At 49.7% G+C, this 25,751-nt stretch overlaps 3 long non-coding RNA genes across 18 annotated transcripts in view; all 3 read right to left on the reverse strand.

Annotated features, from left to right (window-relative positions):
* LOC126950265 (uncharacterized) overlaps positions 1-25,531 on the reverse strand; it is a 44,396-nt gene extending 18,865 nt beyond the window's left edge. For 2 of the 16 annotated variants that reach the window (XR_007724102.1, XR_007724088.1), the window contains exons 1-5: positions 24,878-25,531; positions 22,765-22,950; positions 19,219-20,610; positions 18,673-18,849; positions 17,207-17,287 (exon numbers count right to left, since the gene is read on the reverse strand). This is a non-coding gene — a long non-coding RNA (uncharacterized LOC126950265). Of the gene's footprint in view, positions 1-16,607; positions 16,760-17,206; positions 17,288-18,672; positions 18,850-19,218; positions 20,611-22,764; positions 22,951-24,831 lie in introns of all 16 variants that reach the window. The other 14 variants (XR_007724091.1, XR_007724089.1, XR_007724090.1 and 11 more) reach the window with 14 other exon arrangements.
* LOC126950274 (uncharacterized) lies at positions 10,303-15,078 on the reverse strand. The gene is made up of 3 exons (XR_007724129.1): positions 14,916-15,078; positions 11,263-11,456; positions 10,303-10,430 (listed from the first exon to the last, which is right to left on the reverse strand). It is a non-coding gene; the product is annotated as an uncharacterized LOC126950274 (long non-coding RNA).
* LOC126950285 (uncharacterized) lies at positions 12,701-13,882 on the reverse strand. The gene is made up of 3 exons (XR_007724145.1): positions 13,823-13,882; positions 13,044-13,134; positions 12,701-12,835 (listed from the first exon to the last, which is right to left on the reverse strand). It is a non-coding gene; the product is annotated as an uncharacterized LOC126950285 (long non-coding RNA).
* Positions 25,532-25,751: the final 220 nt, after the last annotated feature.

Consider the following 25,751-nt stretch of genomic DNA (forward strand, 5'->3'; position numbering starts at 1 on the left):
CCATCCGCATGTTAATCTCCGAAGATGTCCTGCACTCATGAACTATTCCCTCATTAGGGTTCAAAGCAGATGCAATACCTGGACACTTAAACCAATTTGCCTTAACCGCTATACGACCAGGCCTCTACTATGGACAATGCTCAGAAATTTGTGGATCTAACCACAGTTTTTATACCTGTTGTTCTAGAATTAGTCCCATTAAAAACGTTCAAAACTCGGTCTATATCCACACTATAATCTCACTGTAAAGCTACCCCAGCGTTAACCTTTTCAGTTAAAGGCCGAGAGAAATCACACTTCTCTACAGTGAATGCCTCAACTAGGTACTTTCCACATGATCTATTATTATTATATCAACAATCATAACTTTATTCTCCATTATTCAATTAAAACTATCAAAGTTCATTTGCCATACACCCCCACACCAAAAATAATTAAAACACAAAAATGTAACAATGCTTGAGAACTAAAATGAATGAAAATCTGTTCACCTCATTTACTGCCCTGATAATCCTAGGTTTACACACAGCAGCACTAATCATCTTGTTTCTCACCACACTCCTTCCAACCTCCAACTATCTAATCAATAACCAATTGATTTCTATTCAACAATGACTAGTTCAACTTGTTCTAAAACAAGTAATAATTACACATAATATTAAAGGACGAACCTGATCCCTTATACTAATATCCCTAATTCTCTTTATTACCTTAATCAATCTCCTTGGGCTTCTACCCCACTCATTTACACCAACTACCCAACTATCAATAAACCTAGGTATAGCAATCCCCTTATGAGCAGGCACAGTAATCACAGGCTTCTACTTTAAAACTAAAAACTCCTTAGCTCACTTCCTACCATCAGGCACACCCAGACCACTTGTCCCTATACTAGTAATCATCGGAACCATTAGTCTACTTATTTAACCAATGGCACTAGCTGTACGTTTAACAGTCAACATTACAGCCAGTCACACATACACTTAATTGGAGGAGCTGCACTAGTATCAACTATTAACCTTCCCACAGCTTCAGTCACCCTTATTATTCTAATTCTATCTTCGCTGTGGCCCTTATCCAAGCTTATGTCTTTATGCTATTAGTAAGCCTTTATTTATATGACAACACATAATGACCCACCAAACACACACCTATCATTTAATCAAACCCAGTCCTTGGCCTTAACAGGGCCTCTCTCAGCTCTCCTAATAACATCCAGCCTAGCTATACGATTTCACTTTAACTTTTTTACTCTTTTAACCTTAGGCCTACTAACCAATACACTGACTATATATCAATGGTGATGTGACACTATCTGAGAAAGTACATTTCAAGGTCACCATACAATTGTTCAAAAAGGCCTCCGATATGGAATAGTCCTATTTGTTATCTCAGAAGCATTGTTCTTTGCTGGGTTCTTCTGGCATTCTACCATTCTAGTCTAGCCCCTACTCCAGAATTAGAAGGACACTGACCCCCAACAGGCATTTCTCCCGTCGACCCTCTGGAAGTACCTCTCCTGAATACATCTGTATTACTTGAATCAGGGGTTTCAATTACTTGAGCCCATCACAGCCTAACAGAAAATAATCGAAAACAAATAATTCAAGCATTACTTACCACAATTACCTTAGATTTACTTCACCCTCCTACAAGTCTCAGAATACTTTGAGGCTCCCTTTGCTATTTCTGATGGAATTTATGGCTCAACATTCTTTATAGCTACAAGCTTTCACGGACTTCATGTCATTATTGGATCAACATTCCTCACTATCTGTCTCCTCTGCCAATTAAAATACCACTTTACATCTAGCCATCAAGTTGGCTTTGAAGCCGCTGCCTGATACTGACACTCTGTAGATGTAGTATGACTATTCTTGTATATTTCTATTTACTGATGAGGATCTTACTCTTTTAATATAAACAGTACCATTGACTTCCAATCAATTAGTTTTGACATCTGAAAAAGAGTAATTAACCTAATACTAGCCCTAGTAATCAACACCCTATCAGCCCTATCACTAACAGTTATTACATTTTGGCTCCCACAATTTAATATTTATATAGAAAAATCCAGCCCCTACGAATGTAGATTTGACCCACCCGCATTCCTTTCTCCGTAAAATTTGTTCTAGTAGCCATCACATTCCTATTTGACTTAGAAATTGCCCTACTACTACTCTTGCCATGAGCCCTTCAAACAAGCAACCTGACACTAATAATCAGCACAGCCCTTATACTAGTCATCATTTTAGTCCTAGGGTTAACTTATGAATGAGTTCAAAAAGGATTAGATTGAACTGAATTGGTAGATAGTTTAAGCCAAAATAAATGATTTCGACTCATTAGATTATGAGATTACACTTAGAAGGAATATTATTATGATTATTCATCATAAATACCCTTATAACCTTAAATATCCATTTCACCCTAGCATTCATAATACCTATTACCCTCCTAGTATTTGCTGCCTGTGAAGCCGCAGTGGGCTTTGCCTTACCAGTTTCAATCTCCAACACGTATGGCCTAGACTATGTATATAACCTAAATTTACTTCAATGCTAAAAATTATTATTCCAACAATTATACTGCTACCAATAACATGACTCTCTAAAAACTCTATAATCTGAATCAATAAGACTATTCACAGCCTAATCATCAGCTTCATTGCCCTATTATTTTTTAATCAATTCAATGACAATCTATTCAACTTCTCATTAACCTTCTCTTCTGATCGCTGACATCACCCCTTCTAATCTTAACAGCCTGACTACTACCTCTTGCAAGTATAGCAAGCCAGTACCACCTCTCCAACGAGTCACCCCCATGGAAAAAGCTCTATATTTCCTTATTGATTTCCCTACAATTTTTTAAAATTATGGCATTCACAGCCAGACAACTAATTATATTTTATATTCTCTTTGAAGCTACACTATCCCTACCTTAATTATCATCATCCTCTGGGGTAACCAACCAGAATGCCTCAATGCAAGTTCATATTTCTTATTTTATACACTAGTGGGATCTCTCCCCCTACTTATTATACTTATTTATACTCAAAATGCCCTCAGTTTACTGAACATAATAATATTTAATACCCAAGAACTATTAATTTCCTGATCCAATAACCTTACATGATTAGCATGTATTATGGGTTGTATAGTAAAATTATCCCTATATGGACTTCACCTATGACTTCCTAAAGCCCACGCAGAAGTTCCTATTGCCAGCACAATAGTACTTGTAGCGGTTCTCCTAAAACTAGGCAGCTATGGCATAATACGCTTACCCTTATCCTCAGCACCCAACAGAATATACAGCCTACCCCTTCCTCATGTTATCCTTATGAGGTATAGTTATGATAAGCTCTATTTCTCTATGACAAACTGATCTAAAATCACTTATTGCATATTCCTCCATAAGCCATGTAGCACTTGTTATTATGGCTATTCTCATTCAAACTCCCTGAAGCTTTACCGGTGCAATTACCCTCATAATTGCCAATGGACTTCCTTTGTCCTTACTATTCTGCCTAGCAAATTCAAACTACAAGTGAATCCATAGCCGAATCATATTACTCTCTCGAGGGCTTCAAACACTACTCCCACTAATCGCTCCCACATAACTCCCGCAAATTGCTACAATTTGATGACTTGTAGCAAATCTTACTGACTTTGCCTTAGGCCCTAACATTAATCTAATAGGAGAACTCTTTGTAATAGTGGCTTCATTCTCCTGATCAAACATCACCATTATGTTTATAGGACTTAATATATTAATCACAGCCCTTTATTCCCTACACATGCTTATCACAACACAACGAGGAACACTTACATATTACATTAACAGTATTAAACTTCCTTTACATGAGAAAATATACTAATACTTACACACCTTGCACCTATTCTATTATCCCTAAACCTTAAGATTATTATAGGTTTTATACCCTGTAAAGATACTTTAATCAAAACATTAGATTGTGGGTCTACTGATAGAAGTCTGCAACTTCTTATTTACTGAGAAATTATGCAAGAACTGCTAACTCCTGGCCCCATGCCTAACAACATGGCGTTCTCAAGTTTTAGAGGATAAGAGCTATCCACAGGTCTTAGGAACCAAAAATACTGGTGCAACTCCAAATAAAAGTAATAATCATGTATTTTTCCATTACTATAACCTTAATCTCCTTAACCTTACCAATTATTACTATCTTAATCAACCCTCACAAGAACTTGTACCCATATTATGTGAAAATATCTATCTCATGCACCTTCACCATTAGCCTCATTCCCACAATGTTTGTGTATATAGACCCAGAAGCCATCATCTCAAACTGACATCCAGTAACAATCCAAACCCTCAAACTCTCATTAAGCTTCAAACTAGGCTACTTCTCCATAATATTTATCTCAGTAGCACTATTTGTCACCTGATCTATTAGAGAATTCTCAATATGATACATAAAATCAGATCCTAACATCAATTTTTCAAATATTTACTTATTTTCCTCACCAAAATATTAATTCTAGTTATCGCCAACAATCTTTTTCAACTTTTTATTGGATGCGAAGGCATAGGAATTAGTCTTTTTTACTAATTGGCTGATGACAGAGCTGAGCAGATGCTAATACAGCAGCCCTCCAAGCGATTCTGCATAACCGCATTGGCGATATTGGCTTCATTTTAGCTATAGCATGATTTCTCTCCTCCAATATATGAGAACCTCAACAAGCATTTATCCTAAATCCTACCCCCGATCTTCTTCCATTAATTGGCCTTCTCTTAGCAGCAGCAGGAAAATCAGCTCAATTTGGCCTCCATCCCTGACTTCCTTTGACCATGGAAGGCCCAACCCCAGTCTCAGCCCTACTCCACTGTAGCACTACAGCTGTAGCAGGAGTTTTCCTGCTTATCCGCTTCTACTCCTTAATAGAAAATAGTATATTAATCCAAACCCTTACCCTGTGTTTAGGGGCTATTACCACCTTATTTACAGCAATCTGTGCTCTAACACAAAATGGTATCAACAAAATCGTAGCATTCCCCATCTCAAGTCAACTAGGCCTTATAATAGTTACAACTGGCATGAATCAACCACACCTGGCATTCCTACACATCTACACCCACGCCTTTTTTAAACCTATATTATTTATATGTTCAGGATCCATCATCCATAACCTCAATGATGAACAAGATATCCGAAAAATAGGAGGACTATTTAAGACTTTACCCCTTACTTCCTCCTCCCTTATTATTGGCAGCCTGGCATTTACAGGTATGCCTTTCCTCACAGGATTTTACTCTAAAGATCTCATTATCAAAACCACAAACACATCATATACCAATGCCTGAGCCCTCTCTACTACTCTTATTGCCACCTCCCTAACAAGTGTCTGTAGTATCCAAATTATTTTCCTTGCTCTAATAGGACAACCCCATTTCCCAACCCTAATCAGCATTGATGTAAATAACTCTTCCCTAATAAACCCAATTAAATGCCTTACAGTCAGCAGTATCTTCACTGATTTTCTCATTACCAAGAGCATAATCCCTACTTCATCCCCTGCAAACAACAATACCACCTCCCCTAAAACTCACAGCCCAAGGGGTAACCATCCTAGGACTCTTACTGGCAATGGAACTTAGTTTTATAACTAATAATCTTAAGATAAAATATCCATTACAAACATTCAGCTTCTCCAATATATTATGATTCTACTCAATCACAGTTCACCACACAACCCCTCACTCAAACCTATCTACAAGCCAAAACCTGCCAGCACTTCTGCTAGACCTAATTTGACTAGAAAAGTCCTTACCAAAGACAATTTCACAGACCCAAATCACAGCCTCCATTACCATAACTACTCAAAGAGGCCTAATTACATTTTATTTCCTCTCTTTTTTTATTCCATCCTTTCTAACTTTGCTCTTAATTATCTATTACCCTGAGTAATTTCAATTGCAACATAAATACTAACAAACAATGTTCAACCAGCAACTACCACCAATCAACATCCATAATTATATAAAGCACCCGCACCCGCAGAATCCTCATGAATCAGCCCTGGGCCCTCACCCTCAAAGATTATTCAACTTCCCACACTCACAAAATTAACTATGATCACCACCCCATCATACTCACTATTCATCAAAGTAACACCAACTCTATTAGTAGCCCCAATAATAAAGTTTCTAAAACTTCAATACTTGATCCTCATTACTCAGGGTATTCCTCAATAGCCATTGCCACAGTATAACCAAAAACAACCATCATCCCCCCCAAATAAATCAAAAAGACTATTAATCCCATAAAAGCCCCACCATGGTTCAACACAATAACACAACCTACAGCAGCACTAAGAATGAACCCTAAGCCCCCATAAATAGGAGAAGGTTTAGAAAAAAACCACAAATCCCATAACAAAAGAACACTTAGTAAGAAAAAAGCCTATGTCACTATCCCACATGGATTATAGCCATGACTGATATGAAAAGCCATCACTGTACTTCAACTATAAGAACACTAATGACCATTATATGTAAAACAAGCCCACTAATAAAAATCATTAATTACTCATTCATTGATCTCCCCACACCATCTAATATCTCTATATGATGAAACTTCGGCTCACTTCTTGGTACCTGCTTAATCCTCCAGATCATCACAGCGTTATTTCTGGCCATACACTACACACCCGATACCTCAATTGCTTTCTCTTCTGTTGCCCATATTAACCAAGATGTGGACTACAGCTGAAGAGTCCGCTATTTTCACACTAACAGCTCTTCAACATTCTTCGTCTGCCTCTTCCTACACGTTGGTGGAGGCTTATATTATGGGTTATTCAGATATTTAGAAACCAGAAATATTGGCATTATCCTCCTACTCACAACCACAGCAACAGCATTTATAGGCTATGTGCTTCCATGAGGCCAAATATCATTCTGAGGCGCTACAGTAATCACAAACCTATCAGCCATCCTATACACTGGAACTGACCTTGTCCAATGAATCGGAGGTGGATTTTCAGTTGACAAAGCCCCTCTTACACAATTCTTCACCTTCCATTTCATCTTACCTTTCATCATCATAGCCCTAACAATTCTCCACCTTTTATTCCTACACGAAACAGGGTCTAATAACCCTTCAGAAATTCCATCACATTCCAACAAAATCACCTTCCACCCTTACTATACAACCAAAGCTATTCTATGTTTAATTTTTCTCCTCCTCCTTTTAATAATTCTAGTATCGTTTCTCACCTGACCTCCTGAGTGACACAGATAATTACACCTTAGTCAACCCCCTAAATACCCTGCCCCACATTAAACCAGAGTGATACTTTTTATTTGCATACACAATCTTACGGTCCATCCCCAATAAACTAGGAGGTGTACTGGCCCTTCTATTATCCACTCTCCTTCTAGCAGTTATTCCTGCACTCTACACATCCAAACAACAAAGCATAATATTCTGCCCATTAAGGCAATATCTGTTCTGAATCTCAGTCACCGACCTACTCACACTCACATGGATCGGAGGACAGCCAAGAACATCCTTTCATTACCATCGGACAGACAGCATCTATGAGATATTTCTCTATTATTCTTGTTCTCATACCACTCACTGCCCTAATCAAGAATAAACTACTTGAATGAAACTGCCCTTGTAGTATAATCCAATACGCCAGTCTTGTAAACCAGAAATGGAGAGTCCCTCCCCAGGGCAACTCAGAGAAAAAGCATTCCCACTTCACCATCAACACCCAAAGCTGAGATTCTAATTAAACTATTCTCTGTATTCTTTTCAGCACCCATTTTAATTTCTATGTAAGTACTGACCATCAGCACTAATACATTAATACTTTTATGTACTTTGTGCATTACTGCTAGTCCCCATGAATATATAGTACTGCTAATGCTTGATTGTGCACAGTACATTCACAGATTAGATGACATTACAAGCTTGCTCCACATGCATATAAGCAAGTGTTCACAATTTCTTAACTATCATACTTAATACTACACTTACACACAGAACTAGTTCTACATGGATATCGACCAGTACTCAAAATTCTTAATATTACATAGTACATTCATTTGTTCATTGGACATAGCATATTTCAGTTAAAACCACCCTCACCAACATGGATATCTCCTACCAAATTTTGGTCTCTTAATCTACCAACCTCTGAGAAATCATCATCCCACTCGGGCGTGTTACCCTCCTCGCTCTGGGCTCGGAATACTTGCGGGTGACTGTACGGAAACTATACCTGGCATCTGGTTCTTACCTCAGGGTCATAAAACTAAGATCGTCCACACGTTCCCCTTAAATAAGACACCTCGATAGACTAGTGACTATCACCCTATTAACCAGTCACGGGAGCACTGTCATGCAACTGGCATGTTTAACTTTTGGGGATGCTATCACTCACCATCGCAGAAGGTCTGGTCCCCTTGCCATCGGCTGTAGTTGTACTTGGATTTGATTTCCACCAAACCAATTGTAGAAGTCGCACCTACTCCCTCAGGTAATCCACTCGACTCGGCCTCCCAAAGTGCTGGGATTACAGGCGTTAGCCGCCGTGTCCAGTACTTTTTTTTTAATTGAAAAAAAGATTTTTTTGGCCAGGCGCAGTGGTCACACCTGTAATCCTAACACTTGGGGAGGCTGAGATGGAAGGATCGCTTGAGCCCAGGAGTTCAAGACCAGCCTGGGTAACATAGGGAAACCACTTCTTCCCTAAAAATACAAAAAATGAGCCAAGTCTGGTGGTGCTTGCCTGCAGCCCCAGCAGCCCCAGCTACTTGGGAGGCTGAAGTGGAAGGATTGCTTGAGCCAGGAGTTTGGGGCTACAGCAAACTACATCTTAAGGCAGGGTAGGTAGTCAACGAAGTGCCTCCCGGCCCTGCCCGGAGTCCTCACCTCCTGCAGCTGCCAGGGGTACCACTGCTCCTTAATGCCCCGCTTCGGTTGTCCAAGTCGGAGCAGAAGCTCCAGAGGCCACCCAGCTCCTTGCGCTCCCGCAACATGCTCTCCCAGGGGTACAGCATCCCGCCTTGCAGCGCCAAAGCGCAGCCATACAACAGTGGCCAGAGCGCCGTCCAGGCCACCCTGTCCACCGGGTCACACTTTCCGCTCCACGGCTAGGCCGCCGTCTATGGGGCTAAGAGCAGCGGGGCTAAGAGCAGCACGGGAGGAGCCCAGCGGAAGGGTTGCGTTAGGCGCCTAGGGCCATCCAAGCCATCTTTGCTGAGGACAAGTGCCAGGCCTGCAGGGGCAGGGCGGGGCCCGGTGCTGCCCAGTGGGAACTGCAGCTGTAACCCCAGGCTATACCTTTGGGTAAGCGGAACCCTCAACCCCAGCCAAGAAGGGCAAGGTCGGCTCCCCACCCCAGAACCCACTGGACGAAGATGGGCTGCAGGCCAGGACAGAACTCCTGAGATCAGTGGGATCTCTCGTTCATCAAGGAGCACCTTCTCTTGCCTTCCACAGCAGGAATTCGAGCAGGCCCCAGCCTGTAGCATCCATGCCTGTCAGATGCAGCCACTTGAAGAGAAGAATGTTCTTGGGATGGTGCCATAGCCTTGACCCTGGGCCTCTGGGGCCCGGACCCTAACCAAGGAGCCAGGAGCCCTCTCTTGGGGTTGCAGGCATATGAAGATACAGGGAGAGGGGCCAAATGCAGTGGCTCATCCCACTTTGGGAGGCTGAGGTGGGCGGATAACCTGAAGTCAGGAGTTGGAGACCAGGTTAGCCAACCTGGTGATACACCTGTCTCTACTGAAAATATAAAAAATTAACTGGGCATGGTGGTGCTTGCCTGTAATCCTAGTTACTCGGGAGGCTGAGGCAGGAGAATCGCCTGAAGCTGGGAGGAGGAGGTTGCAGAGAGCTGAGATCATGCCACTGCACTCCAGCCTGGTCCACAGAGTTAGGTTGTCTCAAAAAAAGAAAAAACCAAAACAAAACACTACATACCTCCTACCAAATTTGCCTGCTAGGAAATTCCTTGTGAGCCCCGAAAACTTTACTGAACTCTAAGTCATTCCTCTGCTCATCTGAGACAAATGCGCATTTGATTGAACCACCTTGACTGGTTCTTTCTTTTCTTCCTCCTCGGCATTTAAATGCAGGAGCCACTGCCTGGCTATTTCTTTCTCCTCTTCCTCCTTTACAGGTGTGAGTCACCTCGCCTGGCTGTTTCCTCCTCCTCTTTTATAGGCGTGTGAGTCACCTCGCCTGGCTGTTTCCTCCTCTTTTACAGGCATGTGAGTCACCCGCCTGGCGGTCTTTCCTCCTCAACAGGTGTGAGCCATTGCACATGGGTGTTTCCTCCTCCTCCTCTGCCTCTACAAGCATGAGCCAGGTCGCCTGGCTGTTTCTTCCTTCTCCTCCTCTTTTACAGGCGTGAGCCACCCGCCTGGCTGTTTCCTCCTCCTCCTCCTCTTTTACAGCCATGAGCCACCACGCCTGGCTGTTTCCTCCTCCTCCTCCTCTTTTACAGGCATGAGCCACCCGCCTGGCCGTTTCCTCCTCCTCCTCCTCTTTTACAGGCGTGAGCCACCCGCCTGGCCGTTTCCTCCTCCTCCTCCTCTTTTACAGGCGTGAGCCACCCGCCTGGCCGTTTCCTCCTCCTCCTCCTCTTTTACAGGCGTGAGCCACCCGCCTGGCCGTTTCCTCCTCCTCCTCCTCTTTTACAGGCGTGTGAGCCACCTCGCCTGGCTGTTTCCTCCTCCTCCTCATTTACAGGTGTGTGAGTCACCCGCCTGGCTGTTTCCTCCTCCTCCTCCTCTTTTACAGGTGTGTGAGTCACCTCGCCTGGCTGTTCCTTCCTCCTCAACAGGTGTGAGCCATTGCACATGGGTGTTTCCTCCTCCTCCTCTGCCTCTACAAGCATGAGCCAGGTCGCCTGGTTGTTTCCTCCTCCTCCTCCTCTTTTACAGGCGTGAGCCACCAGCCTGGCTGTTTCCTCCTCCTCCTCTTTTACAGGCATGAGCCACCCGCCTGGCTGTTTCCTCCTCCTCCTCCTCCTCTTTTACAGCCATGAGCCACCACGCCTGGCTGTTTCCTCCTCCTCCTCCTCTTTTACAGGCGTGAGCCACCACGCCTGGCTGTTTCCTCCTCCTCCTCCTCCTCTTTTACAGGCGTGTGAGCCACCTCGCCTGGCTGTTTCCTCCTCCTCCTCTTTTACAGGTGTGTGAGTCACCTCGCCTGGCTGTTCCTTCCTCCTCAAAGGGTGTGAGCCATTGCACATGGGTGTTTCCTCCTCCTCCTCTGCCTCTACAAGCATGAGCCAGGTCGCCTGGCTGTCCTCCTCCTCCTCCTCTTTTACAGGCGTGAGCCACCCGCCTGGCTGTTTCCTCCTCCTCCTCCTCTTTTACAGCCATGAGCCACCACGCCTGGCTGTTTCCTCCTCCTCCTCCTCTTTTACAGGCGTGTGAGCCACCTCGCCTGGCTGTTTCCTCCTCCTCCTCTTTTACAGGTGTGTGAGTCACCTCACCTGGCTATTCCTTCCTCCTCAACAGGTGTGAGCCATTGCACATGGGTATTTCCTCCTCCTCCTCTGCCTCTACAAGCATGAGCCAGGTCGCGTGGCTTTCCTCCTCCTCCTCCTCTTTTACAGGCGTGAGTCACCCGCCTGGCTGTTTCGTCCTCCTCCTCCTCTTTTACAGGCGTGAGCCACCCGCCTGGCTGTTTCCTACTCCTCCTCCTCCTTTACAGGCGTGTGAGCCACCTCGCCTGGCTGTTTCCTCCTCCTCCTCTTTTACAGGTGTGTGAGTCACCTCACCTGGCTATTCCTTCCTCCTCAACAGGTGTGAGCCATTGCACATGGGTGTTTCCTCCTCCTCCTCTGCCTCTACAAGCATGAGCCAGGTCGCCTGGCTGTCCTCCTCCTCCTCCTCTTTTACAGGCGTGAGCCACCCGCCTGGCTGTTTCCTCCTCCTCCTCCTCTTTTACAGCCATGAGCCACCACGCCTGGCTGTTTCCTCCTCCTCCTCCTCTTTTACAGGCGTGTGAGCCACCACGCCTGGCTGTTTCCTCCTCCTCCTCCTCTTTTACAGGCGTGAGCCACTCACCTGGCTGTTTCCTCCTCCTCCTCCTCTTTTACAGCCATGAGCCACCACGCCTGGCTCTTTCCTCCTCCTCCTCCTCTTTTACAGGAGTGAGCCACCCGCCTGGCTGTTTCCTCCTCCTCCTCCTCTCTTACAGCCATGAGCCACCACGCCTGGCTGTTTCCTCCTCCTCCTCCTCTTTTACAAGCGTGTGAGCCACCTCGCCTGGCTGTTTCCTCCTCCTCAACAGGTGTGAGCCATTGCACATGGGTGTTTCCACCTCCTCCTCTGCCTCTACAAGCATGAGCCAGGTCGCCTGGCTGTTTCCGCCTCCTCCTCCTCTTTTACAAGCGTGAGCCACCCGCCTGGCTCTTTCCTCCTCCTCCACCTCTTTTACAGGCGTGAGCCACCCGCCTGGCTGTTTCCTCCTCCTCCTCCTCTTTTACAGGCGTGAGCCACCCGCCTGGCTATTTCCTCCTCCTTCCCCTCTTTTACAGGCGTGAGCCACCACGCCTGGCTGTTTCCTCCTCCTCCTCTTTTACAGGTGTGTGAGTCACCCGCCTGGCTGTTTCCTCCTCCTCCTCTTTTACAGGTGTGTGAGTCACCTCGCCTGGCTGTTCCTTCCTCAACAGGTGTGAGCCATTGCACATGGGTGTTTCCTCCTCCTCCTCTGCCTCTACAAGCATGAGCCAGGTCGCCTGGGTGTTTCCTCCTCCTCCTCCTCTTTTACAGGTGTGTGAGTCACCCGCCTGGCTGTTTCCTCCTCCTCCTCCTCCTCTTTTACAGGCGTGAGCCACCCGCCTGGCTGTTTTCCTCCTCCTCCTCCTCCTCTTTTACAGGCGTGAGCCACCCGCCTGGCTGTTTCCTCCTCCTCCTCCTCTCTTTTACAGCCATGAGCCACCCGCCTGGCTGTTTCCTCCTCCTCCTCCTCTTTTATAAGCGTGTGAGCCACCTCGCCTGGCTGTTTCCTCCTCCTCAACAGGTGTGAGCCATTGCACATGGGTGTTTCCTCCTCCTCCTCTGCCTCTACAAGCATGAGCCAGGTCGCCTGGCTGTTTCCTCCTCCTCCTCCTCTTTTACAAGCGTGAGCCACCCGCCTGGCTCTTTCCTCCTCCTCCTCCTCTTTTACAGGCGTGAGCCACCCACCTGGCTGTGTCCTCCTCCTCCTCCTCTTTTACAGGCGTGAGCCACCCGCCTGGCTGTTTCCTCCTCCTCCTCCTCCTCTTTTACAGGCGTGAGCCACCCGCCTGGCTGTTTCCTCCTCCTCCTCCTCTTTTACAGCCATGAGCCACCACGCCTGGCTGTTTCCTCCTCCTCCTCCTCTTTTACAGGCGTGTGAGCCACCACGCCTGGCTGTTTCCTCCTCCTCCTCCTCCTTTTACAGGCGTGAGCCACTCACCTGGCTGTTTCCTCCTCCTCCTCCTCTTTTACAGCCATGAGCCACCACGCCTGGCTCTTTCCTCCTCCTCCTCCTCTTTTACAGGAGTGAGCCACCCGCCTGGCTGTTTCCTCCTCCTCCTCCTCTCTTACAGCCATGAGCCACCACCCTGGCTGTTTCCTCCTCCTCCTCCTCTTTTACAAGCGTGTGAGCCACCTCGCCTGGCTGTTTCCTCCTCAACAGGTGTGAGCCATTGCACATGGGTGTTTCCTCCTCCTCCTCTGCCTCTACAAGCATGAGCCAGGTCGCCTGGCTGTTTCCGCCTCCTCCTCCTCTTTTACAAGCGTGAGCCACCCGCCTGGCTCTTTCCTCCTCCTCCACCTCTTTTACAGGCGTGAGCCACCCGCCTGGCTGTTTCCTCCTCCTCCTCCTCTTTTACAGGCGTGAGCCACCCGCCTGGCTATTTCCTCCTCCTTCTCCTCTTTTACAGGCGTGAGCCACCACGCCTGGCTGTTTCCTCCTCCTCCTCTTTTACAGGTGTGTGAGTCACCCGCCTGGCTGTTTCCTCCCTCCTCCTCTTTTACAGGTGTGTGAGTCACCTCGCCTGGCTGTTCCTTCCTCAACAGGTGTGAGCCATTGCACATGGGTGTTTCCTCCTCCTCCTCTGCCTCTACAAGCATGAGCCAGGTCGCCTGGGTGTTTTTCCTCCTCCTCCTCCTCTTTTACAGGTGTGTGAGTCACCCGCCTGGCTGTTTCCTCCTCCTCCTCCTCTTTTACAGGCGTGAGCCACCCGCCTGGCTGTTTCCTCCTCCTCCTCCTCCTCTTTTACAGGCGTGAGCCACCCGCCTGGCTGTTTCCTCCTCCTCCTCCTCTTTTACAGCCATGAGCCACCCGCCTGGCTGTTTCCTCCTCCTCCTCCTCTTTTATAAGCGTGTGAGCCACCTCGCCTGGCTGTTTCCTCCTCCTCAACAGGTGTGAGCCATTGCACATGGGTGTTTCCTCCTCCTCCTCTGCCTCTACAAGCATGAGCCAGGTCGCCTGGCTGTTTCCTCCTCCTCCTCCTCTTTTACAAGCGTGAGCCACCCGCCTGGCTCTTTTCCTCCTCCTCCTCCTCTTTTACAGGCGTGAGCCACCCACCTGGCTGTGTCCTCCTCCTCCTCCTCTTTTACAGGCGTGAGCCACCCGCCTGGCTGTTTTCCTCCTCCTCCTCCTCTTTTACAGGCGTGAGCCACCCGCCTGGCTGTTTTCCTCCTCCTCCTCCTCTTTTACAGGCGTGAGCCACCCGCCTGGCTGTTTCCTCCTCCTCCTCCTCTTTTACAGGCGTGAGCCACCCGCCTGGCTGTTTCCTCCTCCTCTTTTACAGGCGTGAGCCACCCGCCTGGCTGTTTCCTCCTCCTCCTCCTCTTTTACAGGTGTGTGAGCCACCTCGCCTGGCTGTTTCCTCCTCCTCCTCTTTTACAGGTGTGTGAGTCACCTCGCCTGGCTGTTTCCTCCTCCTCCTCTTTTACAGGTGTGTGAGTCACCTCGCCTGGCTGTTCCTTCCTCCTCAACAGGTGTGAGCCATTGCACATGGGTGTTTCCTCCTCCTCCTCTGCCTCTACAAGCATGAGCCAGGTCGCCTGGGTGTTTCCTCCTCCTCCTCCTCCTCTTTTACAGGTGTGTGAGTCACCCGCCTGGCTGTTTCCTCCTCCTCCTCCTCTTTTACAGGCGTGTGAGCCACCAGGCCTGGCTGTTTCCTCTTCTTCCTTTATAGGTATGAGTCATCGCAGCTGGGTGTTTCCTCCTCCACAGGCGTGAGTCACCTCACAAGGTTCTTTCTTTTCCTCCTCCTCCTCTTTCTCATTTAAAGGTGTGAGCCACTGCTCCTGGCTGTTTCTTCCTCCTCTTCCTCCTTTACAGGCGTAAGCCACCATGCCTAGCTGTTTCATCCTCCTCCTCCCGTCTCCTCCTCCTTTACAGGAGTGAGCCACCACGTCTGGCTGTTTCTTCTTCGTCTTCTTCATTTTTTTAAGAGAGAGGCTTGCTCTTTTCACCCAGGCTAGAGTGCAATGGCGCGATCTTGGCTCACTGCAACCTTCACCTCCTGGGTTCAAGCAATTCTGCCTCAGCCTCCCCAGTAGCTGGGATTACAGGATCCTACCAGCACACCCAGCTAATTGTTGTATTTTTAGTACAAACGGGGTTTCACCATGTTGGCCAGGCTGGTCTCGAACTCCTGACCTCAAATGATCCACCAGCCTCAGCCTCCTACAGTGCTGAGATTATAGGTGTGAGCCACCACGCCCGCTTGGGTATTTTTTTTTTTTAATGTGTTAGCTGAGGTCTTGCTATGTTGCCCAGGCCTCCCAAAGTGCTAGAATTACAGGCATGAGCCACTGATCCTGGCCTGAGGTCACTGTGATACCCTGTTTGAAGCGGATGGGGCCTGGACCAGGTGGAGGCTATGACAGGAGCCCCTTCTTCCCTTCCTATCTATGATTCTCATTGCCTTTGCCCAGTTTTCTCTGCTTCCATTTTATTTTTTTAAGTTTTTCTTTTAGAGACAGGGTCTCACTGTGTTGTCCAGGCTGGAATGCAGCGGCATGATCATAGCTCACTGCAGCTCCACTCCTGAACGTAAATGATCCTCTCACCGCAGTCTTACAAGTAGCTGGGACTTACAGGCATGCCCCACATGCTGGACTAATTATTTGTTTTATTATTAGGTACAGGTAATAACACAGGAGTCTCCCTGTGTTGTCCAGGCTGGTCTCAAATTCCTGTCCTCCAGCATCCTTGCACCTTGCCCTTCCAAAGTGCTAGGATTACAGGCCACCCCGCCCTGCCTCTCCAGTCTCTGACTGTCCCCACTGGCCAGCCCTGGAAAGCGCAGCAATGAGGGAGCCAGGCTGGGGCAAGAAACACGCAGCAGCGTCCTCTTGTGCTCACTTTATATGGGGCCAGGCATGGGAGGACCTAAGCCTGCTGTGCCTGCAATAGTGCCCGCACCTGGCAGATCTGCCTGTTGATGCCGGAGCACGCAGTGCCACCTAGGGCACGATACTGCCCCACACTGTGCCCATAGTCCCACACGTGGCTCATGTCACCTGAGAACAGGGGGCTGGGGAGAGAGGAAGAGGTGGGCCAGGCCACCAGGCTACCCTGGCCTCCAGGCACCCAAGCTCACCTCTTAGAAGGCAGTGTCGGGAAAAGGGTGTGCCGCACCTGATGATGTGCAGCTCCTGTAATGACAGCTGGTTGAGGGCAACCCCCTTGGACTCAGCCATGAACACGGCTTTCCCAGAGGCCTTGTGGGCCTGGCAGAATGGCATCTGGGTGCTGGGGAGGAAGGTGGCACTGAGGCAGCTTCCTCCACGCCCTGATCTGCCTCCATTGCCTGCGCCTCTTCCTTTTTTTTTTTTTTTTTTTTGATACAAAGTCTCACTCTGTCGCCCAGGCTGGAGTGGTGTCCCGACCTCACCTCACTTCAACCTCCACCTCCCAGGTTCAAGCGATTCTCCTGCCTTAGCCTCCTGAGAAGCTGGGATTATATGACTGTGCCACCACGCCCAGTTAACTGTTGTATTTTTAGTAGAGACGGGGTTTCACCATGTTGACCAGGCTGGTCTCGAACTCCTGACCTCAACTTACCCACCCACCTAGGCCTCCCAAAGTGCTGGGATTACAGGTGTGAGCCACCAGGCCAGGGAACCTGCACCCTGAGCTCCCCTACCCTCTGAGGGGCACCCCATCTCCTCAACCTCCCCCTGGCTGATACACACTCACCTCTTTGCAGACCAGGTAGTAGGTGAGGTCAGTGGCCAGTATGTCAGGGTTGAGGGCCTGTCCTATGTTCTCTCAGTGAACCTGGGGGCACAGGTGGGCAAGTGGTGAGCCCTGGGCACCCTGGGGTCTGAAGCTGTCAAACCCAGGACCTGTCCCTCTGCCAGGATGTCCCTGCCTTGGGCAGATCCTCTCTTACCCACTCGGCTCTGTCTCACTCTCAGCTTGAACCATCTTCTCCATAATTACTGGTAATATTTACATACACTATTAACGCTTACTGGCCTGTAGGTTTTACTGGCCTTTATGTTTTCAAAGAGTCCTTATCTTTAGCATGCACCAGATGTTCCTGGAGGATTTGTTTTCTGTTGTAGGAGACAGGGTCTTGCTCTGTTGCCCAGGCTGGAGTGCAGTGGCCATCACAGCTCATTGCAGCCTGGACTCAAGGGATCTTCCAGCCTTGGCCTCCTGAATAGCTGGGACTACAAGTGCGCACGGCACCATACCCAGCTAATTTGTTGTTGTTGCTGATTTGGGCTTTTTTGAGACAGGGTCTTGCTCTGTCACCCAGGTTGGAGTGCAATGGCACAATCATGGCTCTCTGCATCCTTGACCTCCTGGGCTCAAGAGATCCTCCCACATCAGTCTCCAGAGTGGCTAGGACCACAGGTACACGCCATCATGACTGGCTAATTTAATTTTTTTGATTTTAGAGACAGGGTCTCGCTATGTTGCTCAGGCTGGTTTTGAACTCCTGGGCTCAAGCGATGCTCCTGCCTCAACCTCTCAAAGTGGTGGGATTACACGCGTGAGCCACCAGGCATAGTGACTGGAGAATTTATGAAAAATACAAATTACTGGACAGCCATGGTGGCCCACACCTGTAATCCCAGCATTTCGGGAGGCTGAGGCGGGCGGATCACCTAAGGTCGGGAGTTTGAGAGCAGCGTGGCCAACATGGTGAAACCCCGTCCCTACTAATAATACAAAATTAGCCAGGCATGGTAGTGCGTGCCTGTAATCACAGCTACTCGGGAGGCTGAGGCAATCGCTTGAACCTGGGAGGCGGAGGTTGCGGTGAGTCAAGATCACGCCATTGCACTCCAGCCTGGGCAACAAGAGTGAAACTCCATCTCAAAAAAATAAATAAATAAAATAAATATACATCCCTGGGGACCACCCCCAGAGTCTCTGATTCAACCATCTAGAGTGGGGCCTCACATCACATTTCTCAGGAGTTCTGAGGTGATGCTGGTGCTGCTAGTTGACTAGTTTCAAGAAACAGTTTTTTTCCCTTTGTTTTTAGATAAAGTATTGCTCTGTCACACAGGCTGGAGTGCAATGGCGTGATCTCCGCTCACTGTAATCTCCATCTCCCCAGTTCAAGCGATCCTCCCACCTCAGCCTCCCAAAGTGGCTAGGATTACAGACATGAGCCACCGCGCCTGGCCCATGTCCTGAGGTCTCACCTGCTGTCTGCCAATGACGAAGTAAACAGAATGATGCCCCGGGCAAGGTGGAGAGGGCAGGCCAGGAAAGCGGTGGGGCTCCATGGGTCGTACCTTCAGGCGGCGCTCATTGGCTGTGTGGATGTCCTCATCATTGGAGTTGAGTTTGAAGGTGCCCTGGGCCCACTCCTCAGCCACCTATAGCGGGTAGCAGCAATGCCAGGGGTCAGGTGAGCAGGCATCAGCAGCCAAGAGGGCCCCTGCCCTGGTCCCACCCTCCGTGATGACTGACTGTTCCTGTCCAGGAGCTGAGTCCTGAAAGCGCACCCTGAGAAGGTGCATCTGGGGCCCTGCACACCTTTACCCATGAGCCATATGGGCCACAGGGGTCATTAAAGGATGGAGAGAGGTGGTCATCAAGGCACCCAGTTAAACAGCACATGAGAATATACTTAGTTCAAAGTGAAACCACAGACTGGCAACACTGCACTATTTGCTCAGGGATTTGGTGGGAGCCTGTGGCCACAGGGAGGGGGTCTCAGGTGGGGCTTGGGCCACGGCAAGTACCTTGTCTAGGCCATGTAGTATCCGGTCCATCTCGGCCTTGGTGAGAAGCCCTGAGAGCACACCACTGGACTACAGCCTGGGTGACAGAGCAAGACTGCATCTCAAAAAAAAAAAAAAAAAAAAAAAACAAAACAGGACAAAGTGAGTGATTAAACGTGGCTCTAAGATCTCACCCATGCCCTCAATAGGTATTATTTACCGCATGCTGTGTCAGATATTGCAGAGTACCTTGGAAGCAACAATAAACAGGACTTCCTTCTCTCTCCTGAGCCCACAGTCCTCAAGGCTGCAATGAGCTGTGATTGCACCACTGCACTCCAGCTAGGGCAACAGAGTAAGACCTTGCCTCTACAGAAGAAAAAGAAAACTCAGGTTCCAACCCAGGACTTACTGAATCAGGATCTCAGAATGCAGAGATCTGCCATTTCAAAAAAACTTCCCCTAGAGATTCTGATCAGCCAGGTGTGGGCCAGATGAACTCTAAGCCCCCTTAAACCTTTGACATTCTATGAGTCTATTAAATCAAAGTGCAAAAAACGCTGAGTCCAAACTGAGCAAACAAATCCCATCTCCCTATGTGCAGCCTCCCTGGATTCAGAAAGCCACACTGCCTGGCGAGTAAGCAGGGAGAGAATTCTCATTAACCCAAAGACCATCTTTGAAAACAGACTGGCTGCAGCTGAGTGCGGTGGCCCACACCTGTAACCCCAGCCCTTTGGGAGGCTGAGGCAGGAGGATCGCTTGAGCCCAGGAGTTCGAGATCAGCCTGGGAAACATGGCAAGACCCTGTCTCTATTTTTTCAAGTAAAAAAACAAAATAAAAAATCCCACACTGGCAGCTCATGGTTCTTTCCAGCTGTTCCCATGAGCAGACTTCAGGACAAGGCCAGGCAAAGGTGGGGAAAAATGGGGTGGGGACCCCCAGGCTCACCCTCTTGTCTGCTACATAGTTGGAGTTGGTCACAAAGGTCACAGGCCGGGAAGGGTCCAAGGCTCTGGTGTGAGCGATCACCATCCTGTCCACAAAAGGCAGAAGGCACAGGTTCCGTCAGTCCAGGAAGGGCTCAGACACGCTCCCATCCTTTCTGTCCCATCTTCCCCCATCAGAACACAACACGGGGCCAGGCACGATGGCTCATACCTTTAATCTCAGCACTTTGGGAGGCCGAAAGAGGGTAGATCACTTGAGGTCGGGGGTTGAAGATCAGCGTGGCCAACATGGCAAAACCCCGTCTCTATTACAAATACAAAAATTAGCCGGTCATGGTGGCACGTCTGTATCACCAGATACTCGGAAGCTGAGGCACGAGACTCGCTTGAACCCGGGACATGGAGGCTGCAGTGAGCCAAGATCACGCCACTGCACTCTAGCCTGCTCCACAGAAGAAGACCCTGTCTCAAAACAAACAAACAAACAAAAAGAAAAAAAACATGCAGCCACTGCTTTCTTCCCTAACTTGAGATGTATTTTACATAAGGGCACATGATCCTCTAGTCCTAGACCGAGCTCTCTAACATCACTCTTTCTCCCCCTGCCTCCGAATCCTATCCCCCCAGAGGAGCAGTCACCCTTCCAGGCACACAGAGCTGAGGTCAGTGGGCTGGACACTGCCAAAAATGAGGTTGACTCCCTGAAACAGCTCTTGAACACAGGAACGGATGGGTGCAGATTCAGGAGGGATATTTATTAATGCATCAAGCAAACAGGGAGTGCAGGCTGGGAGGTAGGCATGGGGCTTGGTGCGAGGTGCTCAGTAGTGGCTCAAATCGAAGGCCACAGGTCCTGGGCAGTGGGAATGGAGAAACATGCACAGAGAAATGGTGCAAGTGCCGGGCAAGGTGGCTCACGCCTAGAATCCCAGCACTTCAGGAGGCTTACTAGAGACCAGGAGTTCGAGACCAGCCTGGGCAACATAGCAAGACCGTTTCTACAACAAATGTATAAATTAGGGTGGGGCATGGTGGCTCACACCTATAATCCCAGCACTTTGGGAGGCCAAGGCAGGTAGATCACGAGGTCAAGAGTTCAAGACCAGACTGGCCAACATGGTGAAACCCCATCTCTACAAAAAAATACAAGAAAAAAACAACTGGCTGGGCCTGGTAGCACCTGCCCGTAATCCTAGCTACTCGGGAGGCTGAGGCAAGAGAATTGCTTGAACCCAGGAGGTAGAGGTTGCAGTGAGTCGAGATTGCACCACTGCTCTCCAGTCTGGGCAACAGAGCAAGAAACTTTTTCTCAGTGGGAAAAAAATAAATTTAAACTTAGCCTGGCATGGTGGCACACATCTGTGTTCCCAGCTCTTTGGGAGGTTGAGGGGGAGGATAGCTTAAGCCCAGGAGGTTGAGGTGGCAACAAGCCATGACTGCACCACTGCACTCCATCCTGGGCAACAGAGCAAGACTCTGACTCTGAAAAAGAAACAATGAAAGAAATGTTGCAAATGGAAATGACAAGTGGTGGCAGGAATTGGGCTCTGCAAGACAATAAACATAACTTGGACTGGAGAGTCAGGGACAGCCTCTTAGAAGAAACAGCCTTTATGCCAGGTCAAGTTAACCAGGAGGGATAAACGGAAGAAAAACCCAACAGAGGGACGAGCCTGTGGTCAGAGCTTCCAGCACCCGCCCCAGGCCTCCACAGTTATTTTTTTTTTAGAGACAGGGTCTCATTCTGTAGCCCAGGCTGGAGTACAACCTCCCCTTCCTGGTTTTAAGTGATTCTCCTGCTTCAGCCTCCCGAGTAGCTGGGATTACAGGCGCACACCACCATGCCCGGCTTATCTTTGTATTTTTAGCAGAGATGGGGTTTCACTATCTGTTGGTCAGGCTGGTCTTGAACTCCTGACCTCAAGTGATCCACCCACCTGGGCCTCCCAAAGTGCTGGGATTACAGACATGAGCCATCATGTTCGGCCTAGACTGTTGTTGAAGCCTCTTTTCCTCTTTCCTAAGTTCATTTCTTCTTTTACACCCTCCCCCCATCATTGCTCTGCCCATTCAAAGCTGGCTGTGGCTGGCACAGGACAGAACAGAACCCCCTATCCTCAAGTTCCAAACCCACACTCTCCAACAGCCAGGCTTGAAGATGGGAAGCTTCAAAGGCTTGTGACAGCCCGGCTGAACCACTCCAGCCTGGACGGCTCCCTTCAATTCCTGCCCCGGGGAAAACAGGCAACAGGCATCTCCTGAAAAGGCTGCTGATGTCGGCCTTGAAGGGGAGGTAGACCCCTCATGCTCTAGTGCATTGACCCCATTTACCCACTGTAGACACAGGGGATATGGGGAGGGTGGGGGGCAGGTCAGGGCATGAGGAGGGGCCCTGCTATTGGGCACTCCCTCACATAAACTACAGCATGGAGCTCAGGGGCCTGCCAGTCAGACGGGAAGAATGGCATCCCAATGGGGTAGATCAGGCCACCTATCCCCCTACACAGGGCACAGCCCCCAGGGCAGGGCAGGGCCCCCCACAGTCCCACCCCAGGAGAAAGGCTGTTCAGCAGCCATGCCCACCCACCCGCCCTGCCTGCTCCTGGCTGCACTGACCACGATGGCATAGGAGTGGGCACCGCCAAGCCTCAGCACCACTCTTGTGCGCAGGTCCTGGGTTCATTGCTCCGGCAGAGTCACCTCCTGTTCATACTACACCTGGCTGACAAAATGCCGCAGCCGCCAGTCCTGGCCAATGTCGTTGAAGCTGGAAGGAACCGGCATGTCCAGGGTGGGGCCCGACTGTGGAAAGAAGGGCCAGTCTCAGCTCCTAGGCCCCCAAAGGGATCCAGGACCAGTGTGCTGCACCAGCTGTGCCCCCAGGCCTAGCGCAAGCCCTGACACATAGCAGGGAATCTTAGCAAAACAGACAGATAACTTGCTGAGGACAGGTCAACTGTCAGGGCGGTTTGTGCACCTGGGCCAGCGGGGCCAGGAGTCCATCCTCGGAGTGGATGGGGCCCAATATCTCTCGAGACACGAGTGAGCCCAGGGCCGCATCCCAGCTCGAGGCAAGAAGGTTTAGACTGGTGACTAAGAGGTAGATGACCCACTGCCTGTCACAGGGAGCTTCCTCCCTGTGGTTGGGGGGTTTGAGGGGGCTTTCCTTAGGACACTGAGTGGGGCGCACACTAGCACCCGGTTCTCTCCTCTCTTCCTCCTGTACTGAATGCCACAAAGTCAGAAAAAGAGGATGCAGACCAGGCAAAAGTGGCCCAGACCTTACCCGGTCCCACTTCTCTCCTGGCCACATCCAAGTCAGGAGGGGAACAGGGGTGGCGTCCTTGGCCTGTCACATCCTGTCCTGTATCTGAACCTTGAAAACCAAAGGACCTTCCTGCCTTGGCAGAGCTGACCTCAGGACATCTAAACTGTCCCCTCCTCCCGATCCCTGGGCCCAGCTCTGTGCAGCGCCTGCCGCTCTGGCCCCCCAGTGTCTGGGTGGCTCATGCCTGTAATCAGCGCTTTGGAAGGTTAACGTGGGAGGATGGCTTGAGGCCAGAAGTTCGAGACCAGCCTGGGCAACGTAGTGAGACTCTATATCTTAAAAAAAAAAAAAAAAAGTTATATTATTTTTAAGACAAGAGTCTCACTCTGTCACCAAGGCTGGAGTGCAGTGGGGTGATCTCAGCTCACTGCAACCTCTGCCTCCTGGGTTCAAGTGATTCTCCTGGCTTAGCTTCCCAAGTAGCTGGAATTACAGGTATGCACCACCACACCCAGCTAGTTTTTCTATTTTCAGTGGAGATGGGGTTTCACCATGTTGGCCAGGCTGGTCTTGAACTCCTGGCCTCAGGTGATTTACCCGTCTCAGCCTCCCAAAGTGCTGGCATTACAGGCGTGCGCCATCAAGCACGGGTACATTTTTTCTTTTCTTTTTTTTTTTTTTTTTTGAGACAAGAGTCTCACTCTGTAGCCCAGGCTGGAGTGCAGTGGCGCGATCTCTGCTCAGTGCAAGCTCCGCCTCCCGGGTTCATGCCATTCTCCTACCTCAGCCTCCCGAGTAGCTGAAACTACAGGCCCCGCCACCACACCCGGCTAATTTTCTTTTTTTCTTTTTTTTTTTTTCTTTTTTTTTAAGCAGAGACAGGGTTTCACCGTGTTAGCCAGGATGGTCTCAATCTCCTGACCTCGTGATCCGCCCGTCTCGGCCTCCCAAAGTGCTGGGATTACAGGTGTGAGCCACTGCGACGGGCCTCGGCTTTTTTTTTAATTAGCCAGGGATGGTGGCTCCAGCTAACTTGCAAGGCTGGGGTGGGAGGATCGCTTGAGCTCAGAAGTTAGGATTGCACCACTGCGCTCCAACATGGGTGACAGGGCCAAACCCAGTCTCAAAAATTTTTTTTAAATTAAAAATAAACACTAAAAAGATAGATACTGCCCGGTCTCAGCCTTCGCCCACGGAGGGGATTTCGCAGAAGCGCTTCCTCCTCCTCCTCGGCCATCCTGGGTCCCCCCGTCCACCTGTCCCCCAACCCGGCGCACCCAAGCCCGTTGACCTTTAACCTCCTCCGGGCTCCCAGCTCCGGACGCCCAGGTGAAGGAGCCTGCCGGGGGGCCCGGGCTCCTCCACTCCCACCCCCGGGCTTCCGGGGACCTCCCGGCCCTGCCCCAAGCACGCACCTCTCGCAAGGGACACCGATAACACCGCTCCTAGAAACCACCGCACCTGATGTCGAAGAAGTCGGCGCCGAAGCTCCAGAGGCCTCCAGCTCGTTGCGCTCCCGCAATGGCCTCTCTCGGGGGTATAACATTCAGCCCTGCGGCGCAGCCCCACAAGAGCGGCCCGAGCGCCTACCAGGTGTCAGGCAGCCCCACAGACCACACTTTCCGCTCCTCCCTGGGCCGCCGTCTACGGGTCTAAGAGCAGCGCGGGAGGAGCCCTGCATCTCGCGCGACGCGACGCCCGGCGCGCCTGAGGCCATCCTCGCCATCTTTGTTGAGGGCGACTGCCAGGCCTTGAGGGGCTGGGCGGGGCCAGGCGCTACAGAGTGGAGTCGGTGGCTGGGAACCCAGGGCTAGGCCCTTCAAGCAGGACCCTCACCCTCAGCCCCAGCCAAGAAGGGTGAAGTCTGCTCCCCACCTCGGCCCAGTCCTGACGATCCAGGGCTGCAGGCCAGGACAGAACCCCTGAGATAGGCGGGATTCCCCTCTTTCTTCAGGAAGCACTTCCACTGGCTTTCCCCAGCCGGACTCCGAGCAGGCTCCAGCAGAGCCTCTTCTATGCCTGTTGGACGCAGCCTCTTGGAGGGATGCACGTCCTTGGGATGCGGCCCGTAGCCTTGACCCTGGGCCTCTGGGGCCCTGATCCTAACCCGGGGGCCAAGAGCTCCCTCTGGCATTGCAGGCACGTAAGGATGCAGGGAGAGGGCCTGGCGCAGTGGCTCACGCCTGTAACCAGCACTTTGGGAACCCGAGCGAAGCGGATCACTTGAGGCCAGGAGTTCAAGAGCAGCCTGAACAAAATGTGGAAACCCCGTTTCTACTACAAAAACAGAAAAGAAAAGAAAAGAAAAGAAAAGAAAAAAAATGGCCGTGGTGGT

Source organism: Macaca thibetana, chromosome 3 (genome assembly GCF_024542745.1).
Source record: "Macaca thibetana thibetana isolate TM-01 chromosome 3, ASM2454274v1, whole genome shotgun sequence".
In the NCBI taxonomy this organism is placed as follows: domain Eukaryota; kingdom Metazoa; phylum Chordata; class Mammalia; order Primates; family Cercopithecidae; genus Macaca; species Macaca thibetana.